Source organism: Lissotriton vulgaris, chromosome 9 (assembly GCF_964263255.1).
Source record: "Lissotriton vulgaris chromosome 9, aLisVul1.2, whole genome shotgun sequence".
NCBI classification, from domain to species: Eukaryota; Metazoa; Chordata; class Amphibia; order Caudata; family Salamandridae; genus Lissotriton; species Lissotriton vulgaris.
In genome coordinates, this window is record NC_141697.1 from 714,111,438 (window position 1) to 714,131,748 (window position 20,311).

Consider the following 20,311-nt stretch of genomic DNA (forward strand, 5'->3'; position numbering starts at 1 on the left):
TGTGAGATACTGAGAAATACTTACATGAAACATTTACTTCCGGTTAGTGCTGTTAAATAGGATTTGACAAGTTGCTGAATTATAGTCTATTTACTTTTGCTAATAAAGCTTCAAAATGGTGTTTGATTTTTTAAAATATATAATGATCACTGATGTCAAAGTGCAATTTGTCTACATTATTTATGGGATTAGGAACATTATAGTAAGGCTCAGATTTCACTCATACAAAACCAGTGAAATTCAGCAGTTACTGTTAGCTGAGATAACTATCTGATGCCCCCCCGCAATGCACTGCTAATGACCTCACATATTACATCACTCATGACATAGTCAGTGACATCACTGAGGCCATCACTGATGACATCTCAAATGACATCCCAATATAACCTTTCATACACCCACTCCAACTTCCACACTACCATTCACAAATCCATTCACACCAATTCCAGTATGTACAGAGCCACTCACTCATTCATAGATAGCTACTCACGAATTCATAGATCAACACTCACATTCATGCACTCACCCATACAGCCACTCATACACCCACTCACTCACTAATACAGCCACTGACATATCCACTCATACACCCATACAGCCACTACCATACTAAGTCAGTCATCCATAGAGCTACTCACACATCTACTCATTCACCCATACAGTCAATCACACAGCCACTTACTCACCCATACAGTCACACACACACTCACTTACTTATACAGAAAGTAACACATACTGATTCACCTATGCAGTCACGGACACAAGCACACACTCATCAATACAGCCACTGTCACAATCACTCACCCATACAGTCACTCACATACCCCATCACTCACGTATGCTGCCTTTCACATGCCCAGTTACTTACACATATACCACTGGCACATGCACTCAGTCACCGACACAGCCATACGCACACTCACTCACCCATACAGCCCCTCACACACGCACTCACTAACCCATAAAGCCACTGACTCACACACTCACTCATCCATAAAGGCAGTCACACTCCCCTAACCCACCACACACACACACAGACACCCATAGACGTACTCAGACAACCAATCCTTCACCCCTAGAGAAACTCATACAGCCACTTAGACGCCAACTGACAGTCAGATAAAGACATTCACACAACCTGTCCCTCACCCATACATTCACTGATACACCTTATCACTCCCTTATACCATCAGTCACACACCCACGGAATCATCCAAACAGGCACTAATACACCCAATGATTCACAAATACATCTTGGTATATATTTTTAACACTCAAACTTTTTAAAAACACACAGTCACTGGATAACATCATCAGTGACGTCATTTGGGATGCCACCAGTTATGTTGCTAAACATGTCATGAGTGATGTAATATGTGAGGTCATAAGCAGTGCATTGCAGGGGGCATGAGTTAGTTATCTCAGCTAACAATAAATGCTGAATTTCACTGGTTTGTATGTGTGAAATCTGAGCCCAACTAGAACGTCCCTGTAACCTTTGTTTTCTTTCAGTAAAATAAATACATATTCAGGTTTCTACCCACCTGTAAAATATTTACCATGCAACTGCCTTTACCATAGGTTTAAACTTACCTGTAAAATACATATATTTTTGTGGTAAAGGCATGAGTTGTTAAGCTATATGTGTGATAAAAACTTTGATGGTAATGGTACGCGTGGTTTAATGACGCCGTTATGAAGGCATACGTGGTAATGGCATGCTTGGTTCCATCATACATCTAACTTACACATGTCAGTAAGTTAGAAGTGTACATTTAATTTTACACTACTGAGAAACGTTACTAGGTTGGTCTATTCCCAAAATTCCAACTGTAAAGTTACTCAAAAGTGTAGACTTGCAGGTCTTCAGTGACTGAAACAGAGGGCGTAGCCAAATTTACCAGTGTACATTACTACTACTAAAAAGAAAAAGGAGTAAGTCCAAGACACAACACCGCCAACCACTGGTATTGCAACAACTGCCCACAGAAAATAGTGAAGAACACAACTTGAAATAAAACCACAGAGAAAATAATGTTAAATTATTTACAATAATTTAAAATATATTATAATGTAAAAACATTAGGAAAATAAGTCATTTACTTATACCACAAACCTTTTGAATGTATAATTTAATGCATTTTTTTAACCTTAAGATTTTTTTAATTTAAACTATTGTATTCAATATATTTAAGTTAATTAAATGTTTATTTAAAACAAGGTTTATAGTGATGTTGCATTTTTTATATTATTTTGTTCTACATTTAAAATAAATATATAGGCAGAGCAGGACGCTGTGCAGAGATCCTTGTGGGTGGCGATTGGAGCCCCCGATCAGCAGTACCTGAGCAGTCTCACTAAGCGCTTATAGCTCTGCCATCTACCCCGCTGCATGGGACGTGCCGGGGCCAAAAGTGGGTCTGTCTGTAACTGGAGGAGGCTAGGCTGTCCCACTCCCTTAACACTGAATGTCCAGGGGTAAAAGACGCCTTCTTTTTGTGACCTTCACACTATTAGTTTGGCCTTGTGCCAGGGATGGGCTGCTCACAGGCTTATCTACTGGACACTGTTGTATAGCAGAGAAGGGCCACTGGTTGGGCTGGTTTATCACCCAAGGAGATCCTCCCTTTGCTCGAAGGATTCTGTACTTTGCTCCCTGCCGGTGGGGTACAAGTAAAAGTCATGGGCATGCATAAAGCACTGGGCAGTACAACATTATCCCATAGACAGACGAGCATAGACAGCATGCTCGAGAGGGCCATAGGAGTGGTATCAATCGAGATAGCCCTAACAGAGCAAAGACTGTCCGTGCAACACAGGAGGGGGCATGGGGCAGTTGCCTCTTGTCCTAATGTACCGAAGGTTGAACCCTGATGACCTTTGTTGGGTAGACCCTCAAGGAAGGAGGGAGGGCATCCACAACCACCTTGCAGGAGACGCAGGAGTATTATACAGGGCCTCTGCTACAGAGACTAACCCCAACATCTATCTAGTCCCTCCGAGCCCTATCAGTGTTCATTTTCCCGTGAACCAGCAACCAAGTGCAAGAGGTTCAGTACCCGAGCGCCTTGAGCTTTGCGGTCTATGCTACAAGCTATTAATCTGAAAGCGAGCAAGGGTTCGACCTCAATGCTACTGGACACACCACGTTTTGAAAAAGTTAGTAAACAACTGTCCTCAATCCTCAGAACATTTAAACTCAATCAAAGAGCACCTGGTTGCTATGGAAGTTCAACTTGCAATTTTGACCAGTCCTTTATATCTGTTTGCAGCCAGACCAATCCCTGTGCTGGTGAATTGGACCGGGCCTGCTGTTGCGGGTCATGTAAGGGCCCGGTGGGGGAGGTGAGGGATAGTCAAGCAGCTGCAGCAACATCACTTCGGAATGGGACCACAGCTCGGGAAGGGGCTGGGCAGTGGGTCAGTCAATGCTTATGCCCCTGTGTTAGAGGGCTCTCGTCCTTTAGGCTGTAATGATAACAAAACTTCACCTGATTTTGCTGTGGGGGAGAATAATATGTCAAAGTTATACATTAAAGGAGTGCCAAGGGAAGCTAAAGAGCGGATAACATGTCAGAAATCTTGTCCCAGGGTAAAGGTTTGTGCCCCTCTCTCTTCCATTGTGCAGGAGCACATACAGGTTGGGGAGGACCGGAGTATTCCAGGGCATCTCCCTGCCCAGGCACCCCCTACTAAAGCAGTATCCACCAATGGGGTATCCACAGCCAAGTCGATTCTACAGTTACCTCTCAGCTGCTAGACCTTATGTTTGTGTCATAGTAAATGTGCCTTGCTTGAAAAAAGGTGTTGAGGCATGTTACAGAGGGATCAAAAACAAAGTTGCTCACTGGCTTTCGGGTCAACTGGGCTTCTCACTTTCATTGCGATAGAATGAGATTATTATGATTAGTAGAGTGAGATGGGCTGGGGAATTAGTTAAAAGGGGATCAGGTGATTCCTTAGGAGGGTGGAACAGATCCTGCTTTTTTTGCGAATAATTCAGCACCAGGGCAGGGGATTGTACTTTGACTATTAGGGTTTTTCTATCCGCCACAAATGCTCAGGAGGGGTTAGGGTACAGAAGAGGGTACGATGCAGAATCCTGAGTGTGTTGCCCCCCCCCCCCTTCCCCATAGGCTATCAACCTAGGAATTGAGTTAGGAAAAAGGTTGGATGCCCTCTCTTCACTAAGTGAGCTAGATTGACCTTTGGAATCAGAGGAGGAGGGGGTAGTATTCATAAAGGTCTGGGAGAGTTTCCTTCGGAAATTCTGAGACAACTTAGGTTAATGAGCTTCAATGTGGCTGGGGTAAGCTCTGTTTTGGATAGAGATCTGGAGGTTAAAATGTTGAGCTCCTCTCAAATCATCTATCCCCGGGACACATGGGATTCCTCTGGGAAGGCCTGTCTTGATGGATTTGCATATTTAAACAAGAAAAGAGTGTCCTCTGGTGTTTGAAAGACCACAAACAGGAGCAGAAGAACAAAAAACTGGCCCACTTAGGTCAGTTAAGAAAGCCCTCACTCACCACCTAGTGGTGACATGCTTCATCATTGGGCCCCACTAAAGACGCAGAGTGCCTCTTTAGTGTGCCTCGACGCCTGACCTACTGCGGAGCAGGTTTTGTGAGTTCGGGCGTGCAGTGAAAGTAAATTATATTGTGGTGAGGGGAATTAAAAAATGTCTTCAGTATATCCAAAAAATATTTATTATCAGATCACTATGACATATATTTAAAATTAGATGTAGGAAAGTAGTCCACAATTAATTGTGTAGTTATTTCCAAAGTTAGTTATTTGTCAGTCGATGGATTTGCAGCCATTTATGTACATGTTTCACCGGTGCAGCATGGTAGATCCAAGGGTGGGCTGGCTTCTTTTGCAAGTTTAGCCCTAGATGGTAAATTGGAATGGTTTACTTCCAAGTCATTAAATATAACAGGCGTTCCCCTTTCATTTACAGGCAATACCAGGGTTTTAATAATCAACATCTATAAGTCGCCCTCCTCAAGGGAAGTTCTAGAAGAGGAATTATTCAATTTGCAGGAACGTTTTTTTCAGGAACAATCCTTTTCCCCATGATAGTTTTAGCACGCGATTTTAACTTACAACCCTGCAGGTGTAGTGTTCTACATAGGAAGAAGACCAAACAGATTAATTTTTCTCATTCTCAGCAAGGGGCATCGCTTAATAATTTGGTGCTTGAATACAATTTTGTTGATATAATGTCTAAAATGAGCTATTACTCTCCTGGGTTAGTACCCTCATTTAAAGGGAGAGGTTGTAATTCAGTTATTGACTCCATTTTGCTATCAGTCAGAATGTTACCCTGGCTTACTCTCTTTTCTGTGGAGTGGAAAGCCAGCAGCAACCATACTCCATTAGTGGTGCAGTTTTGCTTTGTTGAAGTGGGGGTAGGTCAGCCACCAGCTACGAGGAGCCCTTGTGATTGCAGGACCAAGGTAGTAGGCTTAGATGGCCCAAAATTGTCCCAGATGACCAAGTGTTTTGATTCAGAACAGGTGAGCAGATTTTGGGAACTGTTTATAGATAGACCTTTCGGATCAGACCATTTTAGATTCCTTTTAGAATATTGGCATAGCAGTACAATCAGCTCTTATGGAAAAAGCAAGAAGGGGGGGTTATCTAGGCCATAATGGGTTAGATAGGAGCTGCTTATTGGCACATAGGGTGCTGATGAAGGCATTAAAGCAAAAGCCCACGCATAAGGTTTCAATAAAAAAGCCCAGAATGAGTTATAACTTGGCTTGTAAGACCCATAAGGAGACCCTTAAAAAAAAGAGGCATGGGAAGAGCTGGAAGCTGCTTGCGAGTCAGGTGTAAGCTCTGCTTTTTGGAAGGTAGTAAATCAGCCCTTTTTAAAGGAGCCAGCGGTACCTGAACAGAGTCAATCTATTCCTTCCCAGGCTCGGGTTAGTCATTTTAAATCCATATGCATGGTGGCCAACACTACACCCCCTAGATACAGAGATGACGCCCCTAAGAGTATTGGGAGCCCCCCACCTGCCATCGGCCCATTTCCTTGCTGGATCCAAAAGGGAAGATTATAGGGAGAGTACTGCTAAACCGTCTGAGAGATTAGTCAGAGAATGGAAATTTATTTCAGGCATTCAATATGGTTTTAGGCCCAGGAGAGGGTTGATAGAGAAAAATCTTAATCTTTATCTATTAATCTCCAAGTACACTAAGGTGAGGAAGGAGGTGATACACTTGGCTTTCATGAGCTCCCATCAATTTCTTGATTGATTTGCACGAGGAGCTGAAAGCCTCAGTAAGATTTGGGTCTACGGGTGAGTCCACATCGCACTTTCGGGTAGGAAAGAGTGGTCTATCAGGGCTGCATCCTAGCACCCAAGCTCTTACTTATTAATCAGTTAGATCAGTATTTAGTGGCACAATGCAAGGATATCCCCCTAGTGGATAATAAGGAGGATGCCGGTTATACGTAGATGACACTATGCGTATTGCTCGTACAGCTAACAGTTTACAGCTTTTAATGGATTGCTTTTATGATCTCATGGGTGGCTTAGGCATGAAAGTTAATTCTTCAAAATCTTTCATTATGGTGTTAGGGCCAAACAAAACAAACTCTACAACCCAAATTATTAGGGGTCAGCGGATTAGTAGGACGGATAATTTGAGCTGTTTAGGAATCCGGGTTAGATGCAAACCTAAACTGGGATTCCCTAATCTAGGCTCCTGTACAATCATTTAACAGAGTATTGATGCATTTGCAAGAAGACTGGGAAGTCCACACTTTAAATCTATATTGGCTTTTTATAGAACCAAGTATGTTCCCACAATATCCTTTGAAACAGAGATTTTGAAACACAGTCCTTCCCATCCCATTCAGGTGGCAGAGAACTAATTCCTCAGGACGACTACAAAGGTTACCACATAAGGCACCTGCAGAAGTCGTCCATGGAGAACTGGGGATGGGTTTTATTTCAGATTACATTCAAATCTGCAATGTTTTATTATGGTTATCTGTTGGGTTTAACAAAGACTTGGAATTCAACAGGACTATTCTGAAAGACTGTATGGGGTTGGAATATGGCCATCTAATTCCATGGATTCAGTACATTAAATATATGCTAAGTAGGCCAGAACTGTTCTCTTACCCAGAAACAATTTTGAAATCTGGTGTGAGCTGGGTCAAAGACGTTTCAGCTGTACAAGCAGGAAAGTAGGGTAACAAAGTATTGGTCTAAAAAAGCATGTCAGCAGTATGCGAAGGTCAAGCTTTCAAGTAATTGTGAATAGTATTGAACACTTGACATGTTGGTTTTACATAGGTGACTTTTGTTGTATTTTCCCCTAAATCTGTTCCCCCAATTGCTAGTCCATTGGTACAGGCCTTCAGACCCTGTAACTTGCCCTTCCGACAACATTACTGCACTTGACACTTTGCACATTGTTTTTATTTGTTGCATTTTAAAATAAATCAGATCTATGCATATCTGCCCTTTACTGCGGCCATTGGGTTTTATACAAGTGAGGACGGACCTACTATATCTACAATTTTTAGAGAGCTATATAGTTTGCTTTTACATGTCTTTAGCTGGGTTTTCCATGCTTCACAATGAATGTTTATAATGATTTTTGTTGTTTTTAATGATTTTTATTGTATGTTCTTTTATGAGTTATCATGAAAACAATCCAATAAAAAGATTTGAACTGAACTCTTATAAAATTAATTTACATTAATATTTAACAAAAATATTTTCACTAATTTATCATTAAGTTTTAAAAACGCCATACTTTACCATAGAGCCACCTCCACACAGACTGTGGTGAAGTATAGAGAAAAGTAAAACATATATTTAACTGTGTTGTAGTAGCAGTGGTTGGCAATGCTTGGTGCTGGGCTTACTCAAGTTCTGAGCTGGAGTAATTTCCTACAGTTTGGGGAACTATTTTGCAGCAGTAACTTTAGAAGCGCAGTTCGTGAACAGCAATGGAATTATTCTTTTGAGAGTGGGTGCATGTCCCACTCTAAACCACTGTCTAACCCTCCCTAAACACCTCATATAAGATTAAGAATATCCACTTATATCACCACTCCCCCTGGCCCCAGCAACGTTTACTACTAAGGATGTCCTTCACAAAAATATAGGAGAAGTGGAGATTTATACTATAGTAGTATTACAAAATGGTATTCACAAACCAAAGTACTACAAAATGCAGATTGGAATAGGCCCCTAGTCTACAAACAGAGGCATGATTCCTATTACCAAGATTACACCAAACAATGTTAATAAATCTACACAAAAATCTTGAATTATGTGTGGCTGTATGTTGACTACAAACTGGGATTTCAATGCTATTCAGTACAAAAAGGCTCAGAGTACATCTGTATCCTGAAATGTCTGATTGTTATGCATCAGTGAATGCTGAGCATTAACAGATGCATAGAGATAAAACTGAAAGTCCTCATGTTAAATGCCATCTCATTTAATCAGCCATTCACCTAGGGTCTGACAATTAATGGATTTACTACCAGAACATCAACATTTAAATACCAACTTCCAAAAAGTATATAGGTACTTATAGGTTTACTAAACTTTGATATATACATCTCTTCCTAGATTTTACACTTTTTGGCAAGAAGTAGGTAAGACCTTATCTGAAATTATGCAACATAGAATCAAGGTAAGCCAATCTTTGATTACTTTTGGTAAACTATGGGTGGAGGAAAGAAATAAATACATCATCATCAAAACTTTATTTCGATCATGTATAGATCTTAAAAAGTACATAGCACCCCTTAAAAATAATACAATAAAAGCCATTAGAATCATAAAATACAATGTATACAATAGAAATATAGGCGAATTTCATACAATGCATTTGGCAGGCTTTATCCAGAGAGCATACCAGAATTTAGCCGAAGAAAAAATAATTGGCCTGCGTGTATCGGTGGACAAAATTCTTAGCACCTCCAAGTAATGGCCAGGACCAACCAGTCTGCACAGAGGAATAATCCACTTGGTCCTCAGATTTTGATAGTGAAGACAAAAAAAGAGCAAGTGGCCGAAAGATTCTGCACTTGATTTGCAGGCTGGGCAGAGATTATCCAGAGAAACATTACGGCTCCATATACTACAAAACAGCTTGGTTGGCAGAGTCTTATATCGAAATTGTAAAAAAAGTTTGCGTGCCAGATGAGGCACAATTTCATCAATTGTTTCTTCATAATTTGCAGTTGGCTTAAAATCTAAAAAAAAAAAACCCCTGGCCAAGGAGCCCACCAGATTAGAGAATTCCTTCTTCATGACTTTTTCCCAGTAGATCAATTTAACCCTTGCCTTGGATATTATCGATATTCTTTCAGGATTTTACCAATAAGTCTCCAGCCCTAGACGCTGGAGTAGGCCCCTCAACTTATTGAACCAGGGAATCAGGGCCAGGCAAAGCGGTTCTGTATGAAACTAACTCATCAACAGACCACAGATGAAGCCAGAACATAAATAGTTTATAATCAAACTTGTAGGTCAGATTTCTCTGGGCAAAATCCATGTATCAAAGGGGTGCGAGGTGGTAAGTTCAAAAGACATCTTAAAAAGAAGTTTTCTACAGCAATTAGACCGTTTGTATTTCCACTACCCCATAGTTCTGCCCCATAAAGAGCCCCCCAGAGTTTTGATGTTGTAAATCTCCAGTGCACGAGCCACTTTTCTTGACACCGTTTTTTTCTGTATTTTAGATTTGTGGGCAGTCAGCTGTATGACCATTAGCTTTGCCATATCAATGTGGGGAGCCCAATTTAGACTAGATGTGAGGCGAATACCCAGGTAATCAAAATCGAATACCTGCCCGAAGGGTGTCACGTGGTTGCTAGAGTCATTGTCGACATCTTTAAGTTAGCCTGAGCCTGGTAGCCATGATGCTGCTTTTGCGCACAACACTACATGTCTTTATTTTTTACAAAGCTCCGTTTATGCCTTTCACATGAGAACTCTCTGCTATGCTAGTTCTATGCCTGTTCCTGGAGTTTAATCTGAACATTGTGAGCAAGGAAACAGTGGATACAAGAGTTGCCCCCCGATAGACTTTACGACATAGTCCTCCAAACTGAAGGTGATATACAATGTACAATTAAGGGTATCTTTTGCGATAACCTTACCTCGTCATATAACATTTTGTTGGCGGAGGCGGATTGGCCTCCACCATTTGTTTTAGCATCTTCTCAAGGTGAAGACGTGATATTTACGAGTTACGTCCCGGAAGAGACTAAGCAGGCTTATGCATTAGCCCTAGCTCCGGCTGTGTATCGCAATCCAGTGGCCTGGGATAGAGATACTCCATCACATGAGATCCCATTGCTATCAATGCCACAGCCTCAGGCACAATATCCAATCAAAAGAGAAGCGAGAGCGTCTGTTAGTGACACCCAGTTGGAATATCAGGGTGTAATTGAGCCATGTGTTTCATCCATGAATAATCCTCTTTTTCCGATATCGAAACCGGGCGGTTCATATCGCATTGTTTTGGATTATAGAAATTGGAACAGTCATGTTCGTACGTTTGCTGTAAAGAACACCCACAGCTCTGCGTTAATAAATAATATTGTCTGAAAAAAGTATAAAACTACTTTGGACATTTCCAATGGATTTCACAGTCACAATTTGTCTTGTGAGAGCTGTGACCGGACTGCATTTACTGCAATCGCTAATCAGAAAAGATTAAACAAATTACCCATGGGCTTTAAGAATAGACCTGGTGAGTTTGCTGCGCGTGTTTTGTCACTTTTACACAACATAGATCCCGGTGCATTCTTTTACGTCAATGATATTTACTTGACGGATTATGAATTGATACTTCACCTGGTGCGTGCAGACCACTTATATTGTCCTTCAAATTTGCTAAGTCTCACATCACCTACTTGGTGGTTATGTTTTGGGGTTACAAACTCAACAATGAAGGGAGGAGGTTAGCCCCCACTTTCTAGAGAAAAGTGCTCAATTGCAGCATCTTTCTACTCTTTGAAGTCACAATCTTTCATGTTTTTTTTTTCCAGGAGGACCTACATTCCTGATTATGCTCAGCGTATCAAACTGCTTTATGAATTGATATAACCATCTTTTTCGTCTTCCAGCTGGCTTCCGGAACATATAAAAATTATTTGGTTGTTGCAGTCTGATCTTTTATACACATTAGCAAAGATGCGCTTTTCCCCTATTGAAAAAGTTCTTACAGCAGTTCAGATGGCGATCCTAAAGGAACGCTTTTTGGATCATGGGAAACGCATACTTATGGTATCGCCCGGTGTCGGTTGGCTGAGCTGCGGGCTTTAGTATAGGCTCTCGAATTCGCTGATCTCGATATACCTACACTTATAGTGTGGTAATCTTTCTATTGTGTGCAGTACTTTAATGACAATCTATACTTTTGGTCTCAAAATGATTATCGGGACTCTAAAGGTAGCACAATAAAGCATAAAACGCTTTGGGTTCGAGTGGCAGCTCTTAAAGAAAGCTTACTGCTCACACTTGTTATACATACTCTTGGCCATCAGCGTGTGTGAGCACATGCTGTTGGCAATTCTTTGGCTGATGAGGCAGCCAAATCTCCAGTTGCCACGTGTTCAGTAGCAACAGTTACAAGGCCAATGACCAAAATTTATAATGAAATTCTGGCAGCTATTGATGCTACAAGGGATGGGACAGCAATCCCACAAGGTTTTCCTTCTAAGTATTCTTATCAATTATCAATGGAACAAGTTCCCTTTGCCTCCATTCCGTCCGCTGGGCATCGACTGATTCACAACGAGGACCGGAGACTTCCGTTAATCATTGCCGCACATGAAGGCACCGCTTCTGCACATGCTGGAGTTTCAGCGAAGGCGTCTCTTTTGCAGCAGCGTTTTTGGTGGCGTGCTCGGTATAGACAGACACGTAATTAAGTACTTTCTTGTGACACTTGTCAACAGATTAAACCGTCCACCTCACACGCAGCTATACATCTCAAATCAACCATTTGGATGTATTTATCTTGATCACTGTGGTCCTTTGACGTCCTAAACTGCCCATAAACATATTCTGGTTGCAGTGGATTCATGCCTTAGATTCCTTTTTGTTTGGCTGCAAAGTAGTGCTGACGCTCGAAATGTCATTAGAGATTTGCGTGTCGTTATCGGAACATTTGCGTGTGGTACCTTCCATTCTGACCAAGGTCCTGCGTTCGCCTGTAAGGCTTACAAGGAAGTGATGAGGTCACTGGGGGTGCTATTGAAATTTTCGTCTCCATACAGGCCTGAGGACAACTTTATAGTGGAGAGAATGAACTGTGTCTTAAAGCAATCTTTGACAGCTAGGGTCTTAGGTACTGCCAGGGATTGGCTGACTCATTTATATAGGGTTCAACGTGCATTAAATATTCTCCCGAAAAGATCTCTGGGTGGGTAGACCCCATACGAAATGCTCTTTGGTATCGAAATGTTTGTGCCAGACCTTGATAGTGTAGACATTGTGGGGGCTGCCACAACATTTGACGTAGATTACCATTGTACTAAGTTACAGGATCTACAATAGACTCGGAGTTGCACTTGCCTGAAGACACAGCCGTGCTGATCCCAGTCACAGGGTGGCTTCCTAAAGTTGGAGATCTGGTCCAGGAGAGGATAGAAAACAAAAAAGAATTTGGTCCCTCCTACCGTGCACCAGTCCCTGTTCTTGGATTAAAGGGCACCCCAAATTTGCCTCCACTACCTGGACGCAAGGAAAAATTGCACCATTTGGTTGATACTGAATAGTATGCACAGACCAGTCCCGAGGAGAGATGTTCCACTTCCTGTGAGATCTTTGCCGACTACGAACGTACACCAGGAGGGTGAAGTGGAAACCTCAATTGATGGTACCTCCTGTTTTGACTTCAGCTTCAACGACTACAACGCAAAATCAAGTCCCACCGCCTATGGAGCATAGGTAGACAATCTCACATGTGCGCTCCAATCCTCTTTTAATGCTGATCGACTAAGATCCGTTGGTTATTACATGGATAGAGACAACTGGTCTTTACCTTCATCATCCTCATCTTCAATATCTACTACTAAGGAACAAACCCCCCCCCACACACACACACACCCACACCCCCAGTCAATTTTCCATTTTCTTTTCCTGGTTTCACAGAACATTTTTTTATTTTTAAATCTTTATTGACAAATTTGCACAGCAAGGCTACAAGACTGCACTGTATCAGGGCATTAAAAAAAATGCAGTGGCAGCACTAGGGAAGTAGTGTAAGCAATGGAGAGAGGCCCAACAAATAGGGGAGAGAGGCTAGAGGAGCAGGACGGAGAGTGAGCAGGGAGCTTGCAACTCACTGACCATCACCGGCGGCCGCCGCGGGCAAAATACCGACGGGGAGTGCGGGGGGGGGGCACAACTTGAGAGGTAAGATACAAGTGGATCCCATATGTCAATTGGGCGGGATTTGCCCGGTATAAGGTCCCAGAATTAGGACAGGAGTGTCTGACACCGGGAAGCATCCTCAAGCCAAGTGTCAACCTTAGGTACAAGCCTGCGACCCCAGCACATTGAAACGCTACGCCTCGCAAGGACAAGAAGCATTGCAGTCAGGCGGTGCATAGTATCGGGGCAAAGTTTCACAAAGCCTAAACTGCAAAGCAGAGGGCCGTGCAGGACCAGCAACGAGGTAATCTCAGAAATAGCGGCACACACCCCGCGCCAGTATACGGAGATCTGAGGGCACAGCCAGGCAAGATGGGAGAAATCTGGCGCCAAGACGGAACAGCGCAGACATCTATCATTGGGAATAAGTCCCATCTTTTGCAGCTAGGCATGAGTTCAGTAAGTCTATACAAATACTTAAAGTGGATGAGGCGCAGGTGGTAGTTTGGGGAAACGCGTTTAATCTGATTGCAACAATATAGCCAGTCTTCTTGAGAGAGTTCGACACCCAGGTCCTCACAACAAGCCACCCGTGCCCGGTCTGTAGAGATGGGAGATGCAAGGCAGTAGATCTTGGCGACTAGCTTTCGGGGGGAGGGTGATGTATGAAGAAAGTCAAGAGTGGCCATCGAGGAAGGAGGCTGGGGAAACGAGGGATAAAGCTCCCTGTGGTTTGGCAGAACTTATCTGGTTCCTCCTTGGACCTACATTTGCATGGTACTTACAATGGTATTTCTCTTCATGTGGATTGGATTTGTGACTGTCATTTTCCTTTTGATTAATGGCGATTACTTACCTGAACGCTCTGATGTACATTTGGTTGATGGTGTTTTGGCACCACTCACCTCATCCCATGTAATGAAAAGGGATCAATCCCATGTTAACATTTCTGCTGTGCCAGTAGTAGATGTCATTGTTTGGGATAAAGTTCAATACGAAATATATAGCCCAACAGAGACTATGTAGTGCTAGAGGCACTCTTGGGGTCCGACACCCTGTGATGACCTTGGACTACCATTATTATAACTGACTTTGGTGTGTTATTTTATCCTAGCCTAAATGTACAACGTTCTGCATATGCCTATTTCTCTTAAAAGTTTCTTTCTTGTAATCTTGCAGTCTTTCAGTGGGGGCTGTCATGGAGTACAACAGCCTTGCCAAGAACAGAACGTGTGGGATGTGCATGTGAAAGTGTGAGAGGGGGAGAGAGAGGTGCCTTTTTTTCAGTCAAAGATTTGCTTTATTCGGTTAAAATTTAAAACCATCAAAACACCAGACAAAATTTCATGATATCAATAACACATTAAAAATAAACAAACACTATGATCAATTCATGAGCCAAATATATCACATACCACCATCAAGAAGGAACACTTGGCATTCAAATAAATAGATTAAAAAGTTTGTCACACAATGAGTTTTCCATTTAAAAAATCACTAATTCATAATCTAAAATGTCACACCACCAGATTTCTATTTAAAAATCATTATTTCACAGAATAATTAAAAAATTGGAGGACAGTTATCGCTATAACTTTGCTTTGTTCCTTCGCCTGATGGCCCCTGAGATATAACTAGCTACCCCAAAACATACCACTGAGGACCCAAGCAATTGCAAGTAGGCTCAAAGTTACAGCTCCTTAACAATGGCATAATAAAATTCTTGCGTAATTTAACATAAAAAATCGAATAAAAAGACCATCTGAAGGGTGTTCTGCTCGGAAAAATTGTAACAAGGACAGGGCCCCAAAGACCCCTCCTTGGAAAAACCTTTTGGGAATGACAATAGCCATGGGAGCATGTTATACTTGAACCTTATTAACACAAACAGATGGTCAGGTTTGTTTATGTAGGTCAGGTACGGCTGTATTTCCTTACCTAAGCTCAGCATTACAAAACTCCTGACTGAAGGTTTTGCCAATTCACCTTCTTCCCTCCTCAGCATCACCCTGTTCAGGAACTGAGACTCCACGGCTTTAATAGCCGTCTTGCCTAGCGCTCTAGGGTTAGAACACAAATCAGGGCTGACCAGTGAGTCCATTTGGGTTTTAATATAACAGATCCACAGGATATCGAGGGATCTGTCTAAAGACATACAGTCCTGAATGATCAATTGGTTTAGATTAGGTGGCTGCTGTGCCCAGATTCTTAACCAACATAATAATGGGGCTACAGCAATCTGCAATAAAACCAGCACCAAGGTCCTCATTAATATTAAAAGTTGCAACAGAAGCTGGGAATGACAGCACCTTACGAAAGAAGACGTTTTCTGCTGTTTGAATGTCGTTAGCATCTGTATAGCCCCATACCTCACTCCCATATAACACCATTGGGACACACTTGGCGTTATACATTTTCATGAGGGCCGGGAGCGGCTTAGTGCCTAATCGTCTTGCGAACCCTAACAGAGCCCCAGTTGCCCTGGCAAGGGTATTCTTTTTATGCGTGCGCTGCGTGACCCATGATCTTCTTTCATCAAAAAGAACCCCCAGGTACGGGAACACCAGGACTTTTGTGAGCTCTAGACCTTTACAATAAAATTTCGCCTTTTTAGCCCGTCCCCCACCGATTGACATAGAGTGTGACTTTTTAAGATTAGTTATTATGTCTAGAGAGTCCATAAAATCAAAAAAACAATCTAAAAGGAATTGTAGCCCTCTTGCCGTCCTTGCCACTAAGACAGCATCGTCTGCATATAGAAATGCAGGGATCAATTTTGAACCAGCTCTTGGGATGTCCTTACAAGATGAAATTAAAGCGTCTCCCAGGTTGTTAATGTAGAGCGTGAACAACAAGGGTGCAAGGATGCACCCCTGTCGGACCCCTCGCTTTACTGGCCAAGCTTCTGTTAGGCTACCATTCTCGTTATAACGGACCGCTGCCATAGTGTTTTCATGGATAGCTGCCAGGAAGGATATCAGAGCAGGTTCCAGCCCAATACTGTAAAGGGAATCCCAAAGCTTTTGCCTATTTACAAGGTCGAAGGCAGTGGACAGATCCATAAAAGCTAAATGGATGTCCCCCTGCTTGGCGACCGTGTACTTCCCTAGAACAAGATGTAAGTTGAGGCATTGGCCTGTCGTGCCCCTTCCCTGTCTGAACCCATACTGTAGGTCCGAGACAATGCAATTCTTATCCAACCAGTCTGTAAGGCGGGCTAACACAGCTTTTACCATAATCTTGGCAGCGGAGTCCAGGAGTGAGATTGGCCTATAACAGGCCGGGTCTTCTCTTGAGCCCTTTTTAGGTCTCGGAACTGCGAACAGATTGCGAAGCAATCTGTCGTTCCGAGACTCTTTTGTAATCATTCTGGCTTTCGAGGAGTCAAGGGAGACAGACAAGCGAGGTGCACGCGCAACCTTGGAACTGGGATCAGGTCGCGCGCGCTTCCTGTCTCCCATGGCTCCTTGGAAGCAGACTCACACGCACGCACACACATACACATACACATACAGACCCCCCCCCCCGCCGCACATACACACACTCACACGCACACTTACAGAACATTCTCCCCCCCCCCAGCGCATGCGCACGCACACATAGAGACCCCCCCCCCCTTCCTACCTCGTCTCGGCGTGTCTTTGCGCAGAAGTGGCAGCGGCGCCGGCGCGGCTTTCCTCACACAGTGTACTGAACTCGCACAGGGGGGAGGGGCTGCCCTCTCTCAGCAGTCGTTAACTGCTGTCAATCACTGTGGCATCGGACACTATGAGGGCCGGGATCTTGATGTGCTGCGTCACGTCCGGAGGAAGTAGGCAGAATGCGGAGGACTCGTGTCAGAAAATATAATGCAGCACAAGACGAGTCTCTGATGGCTGCCCGCCGCGCAAGAAGCATGGAATGTCGATTGTCTGGCCAATCTAAAAGCAGAGAAAGCATCCTCTTACACAAAACATTCTTCAAAGTGGAAAAGATTCCATATTTGGATGATGGATCATATCTTGGTCCTTGTGGCTATGCACCAACACAATATTTTCCCCTTTCTGTTGCATCTGGCGAAATCTAGCAAATATACGAGTATTTTGACTGCTGTTTCATTGCATCTTAAGACTTCACAAAATCCATTTCTATTCTCGTTAAAGAGTTTGAGAGTTCCATTTCTAACTTTCCCTTCCGTAGTAAAGCACCCACCAATCACAGAATTTTGTCGTAGAAAGCTTTTGACATAACCAGTCCGTGTCTTCGGTCGAGGATACCTTCATCTGTGGTTCTGTGTTCATCACACATGTTGCATAGTCCTTTCAAATCTATATTTCTGTCTTTAGCATGATCCCCAATGTCATGTAGGAAGATTTTCCATTCAATAGATTTTGCGTGGCAAGGGTGTGTTGAAGGCACAGATCCACTTCGGTAGCTTCTGCAGTTTCACTTACCACAATCGATAAGGCGCAGTTCACAGTGCTGATGCATTATGCATATTCTTCACACGCTACTGTTGACTGTTCGGACTTAGGGTGTTGTGAAAGGTAGTCAGCCACATTTGTGCATTCAGGCTAGTACCCTATTGGTGTGAGGAGTTTGGGGTTGGTGGATACTTTGAAGGACCGTCCATACAGTTATAGGTGGAAGTGTGCACAAGCCCATTTGATGGTAAGGGAATCCTTCCGTATGTGCGCAAAGCATTTCTCTGTACTGGTTAGTGCACTGCTTGCAAAGACAATCGCCCTTCATTCATCCCTTCCAGTGGTTGCAGTAGGACAGCTTCTAGTCTGATGGGGCTGACTTCCAATATAAGCTTTGTCTCCTTGGCAGGATCGAAGTATGCCATAGTTGTATTTTGTAGTAGTGCTTCTTTGATGTTGTGAAATGCTGCCTCTTCTACCTTTCCCCTGACCAAGGGATGCGTTTTCTGGGTTAGCTTTTATAGAGTTCCGTAGAATTGAACGTCTTGTAGTGAGTGCACAGTAGTGAGTAGTGAGTGCAGAGTAGTGAGGGCAGAGTAGTGAGTAGTGAGTGCAGAGTAGTGAGTGCAGAGTAGTGAGTGCAGAGTAGTGAGTGCAGAGTAGTGAGTGCAGAGTAGTGAGTGCACAGTAGTGAGTGCACAGTAGTGAGTAGTGAGTGCAGAGTAGTGAGTGCAGAGTAGTGAGTGCAGAGTAGTGAGTAGTGAGTGCAGAGTAGTGAGTGCAGAGTAGTGAGTGCAGAGTAGTGAGTGCACAGTAGTGAGTGCACAGTAGTGAGTAGTGAGTGCAGAGTAGTGAGTGCAGAGTAGTGAGTGCAGAGTAGTGAGTGCAGAGTAGTGAGTGCAGAGTAGTGAGTGCAGAGTAGTGAGTAGTGAGTGCAGAGTAGTGAGTAGTGAGTGCAGAGTAGTGAGTAGTGAGTGCAGAGTAGTGAGTGCACAGTAGTGAGTAGTGAGTGCAGAGTAGTGCATGCACAGTAGTGAGTAGTGAGTGCAGAGTAGTGAGTAGTGAGTGCAGAGTAGTGAGTAGTGAGTGCAGAGTAGTGAGTGCACAGTAGTGAGTGCACAGTAGTGAGTAGTGAGGGCAGAGTAGTGAGTAGTGAGTGCAGAGTAGTGAGTGCAGAGTAGTGAGTAGTGAGTAGTGAGTGCAGAGTAGTGAGTGCAGAGTAGTGAGTGCAGAGTAGTGAGTGCAGAGTAGTGAGTAGTGAGTGCAGAGTAGTGAGTGCAGAGTAGTGAGTGCAGAGTAGTGAGTGCAGAGTAGTGAGTGCAGAGTAGTGAGTGCAGAGTAGTGAGTGCAGAGTAGTGAGTGCAGAGTAGTGAGTAGTGAGTGCACAGTAGTGAGTAGTGAGTGCAGAGTAGTGAGTGCAGAGTAGTGAGTAGTGAGTGCAGAGTAGTGAGTCGTGAGTGCAGAGTAGTGAGTAGTGGGTGCAGAGTAGTGAGTAGTGGGTGCAGAATAGTGAGTAGTGAGTGCAGAGTAGTGAGTGCAGAGTAGTGAGTAGTGAGTGCAGAGTAGTGAGTAGTGAGTGCAGAGTAGTGAGTGGACAGTAGTGAGTAGTGAGTGCAGAGTAGTGAGTAGTGAGTGCAGAATCGTGAGTGCAGAGTAGTGAGTAGTGAGTGCAGAGCAGTGAGTGCACAGTAGTGAGTAGTGAGTGCAGAGTAGTGAGTAGTGAGTGCAGAGTAGTGAGTAGTGAGTGCAGAGTAGTGAGTGCAGAGTAGTGAGTAGTGAGTGCACAGTAGTGAGTGCAGAGTAGTGAGTAGTGAGTGCAGAGTAGTGAGTAGTGAGTGCAGAGTAGTGATTGCAGAGTAGTGAGTGCACAGTAGTGAGTAGTGAGTGCAGACTAGTGAGTAGTGAGTGCAGACTAGTGAGTGCAGAGTAGTGAGTAGTGAGTGCAGAATCGTGAGTGCAGAGTAGTGAGTAGTGAGTGCAGAGTACTGAGTGCACAGTAGTGAGTAGTGAGTGCAGAGTAGTGAGTGCACAGTAGTGAGTGCAGAGTAGTGAGTGCAGAGTAGTGAGTAGTGAGTGCAGAGTAGTGAGTAGTGAGTGCAGAGTAGTGAGTAGTGAGTGCAGAGTAGTGAGTAGTGAGTGCAGAGTAGTGAGTGCAGAGTAGTGAGTAGTGAGTGCAGAGTAGTGAGTAGTGAGTGCAGAGTAGTGAGTGCAGAGTAGTGAGTGCAGAGTAGTGAGTAGTGAGTGCAGAGTAGTGAGTAGTGAGTGCAGAGTAGTGAGTGCAGAGTAGTGAGTAGTGAGTGCACAGTAGTGAGTAGTGAGTGCAGAGTAATGAGTGCAGAGTAGTGAGTAGTGAGTGCAGAGTAGTGAGTCGTGAGTGCAGAGTAGTGAGTAGTGGGTGCAGAGTAGTGAGTAGTGGGTGCAGAATAGTGAGTAGTGAGTGCAGAGTAGTGAGTGCAGAATAGTGAGTAGTGAGTGCAGACTAGTGAGTGCAGAGTAGTGTGTAGTGAGTGCACAGTAGTGAGTAGTGAGTGCAGA

General features: G+C 43.5%; 1 protein-coding gene across 1 annotated transcript in view; it reads right to left on the reverse strand.

Annotated features, from left to right (window-relative positions):
• CCDC61 (coiled-coil domain containing 61) overlaps positions 1 to 20,311 on the reverse strand; it is a 786,500-nt gene that overhangs the window by 668,997 nt on the left and 97,192 nt on the right. The gene's annotated exons all lie outside the window — the stretch shown is intronic.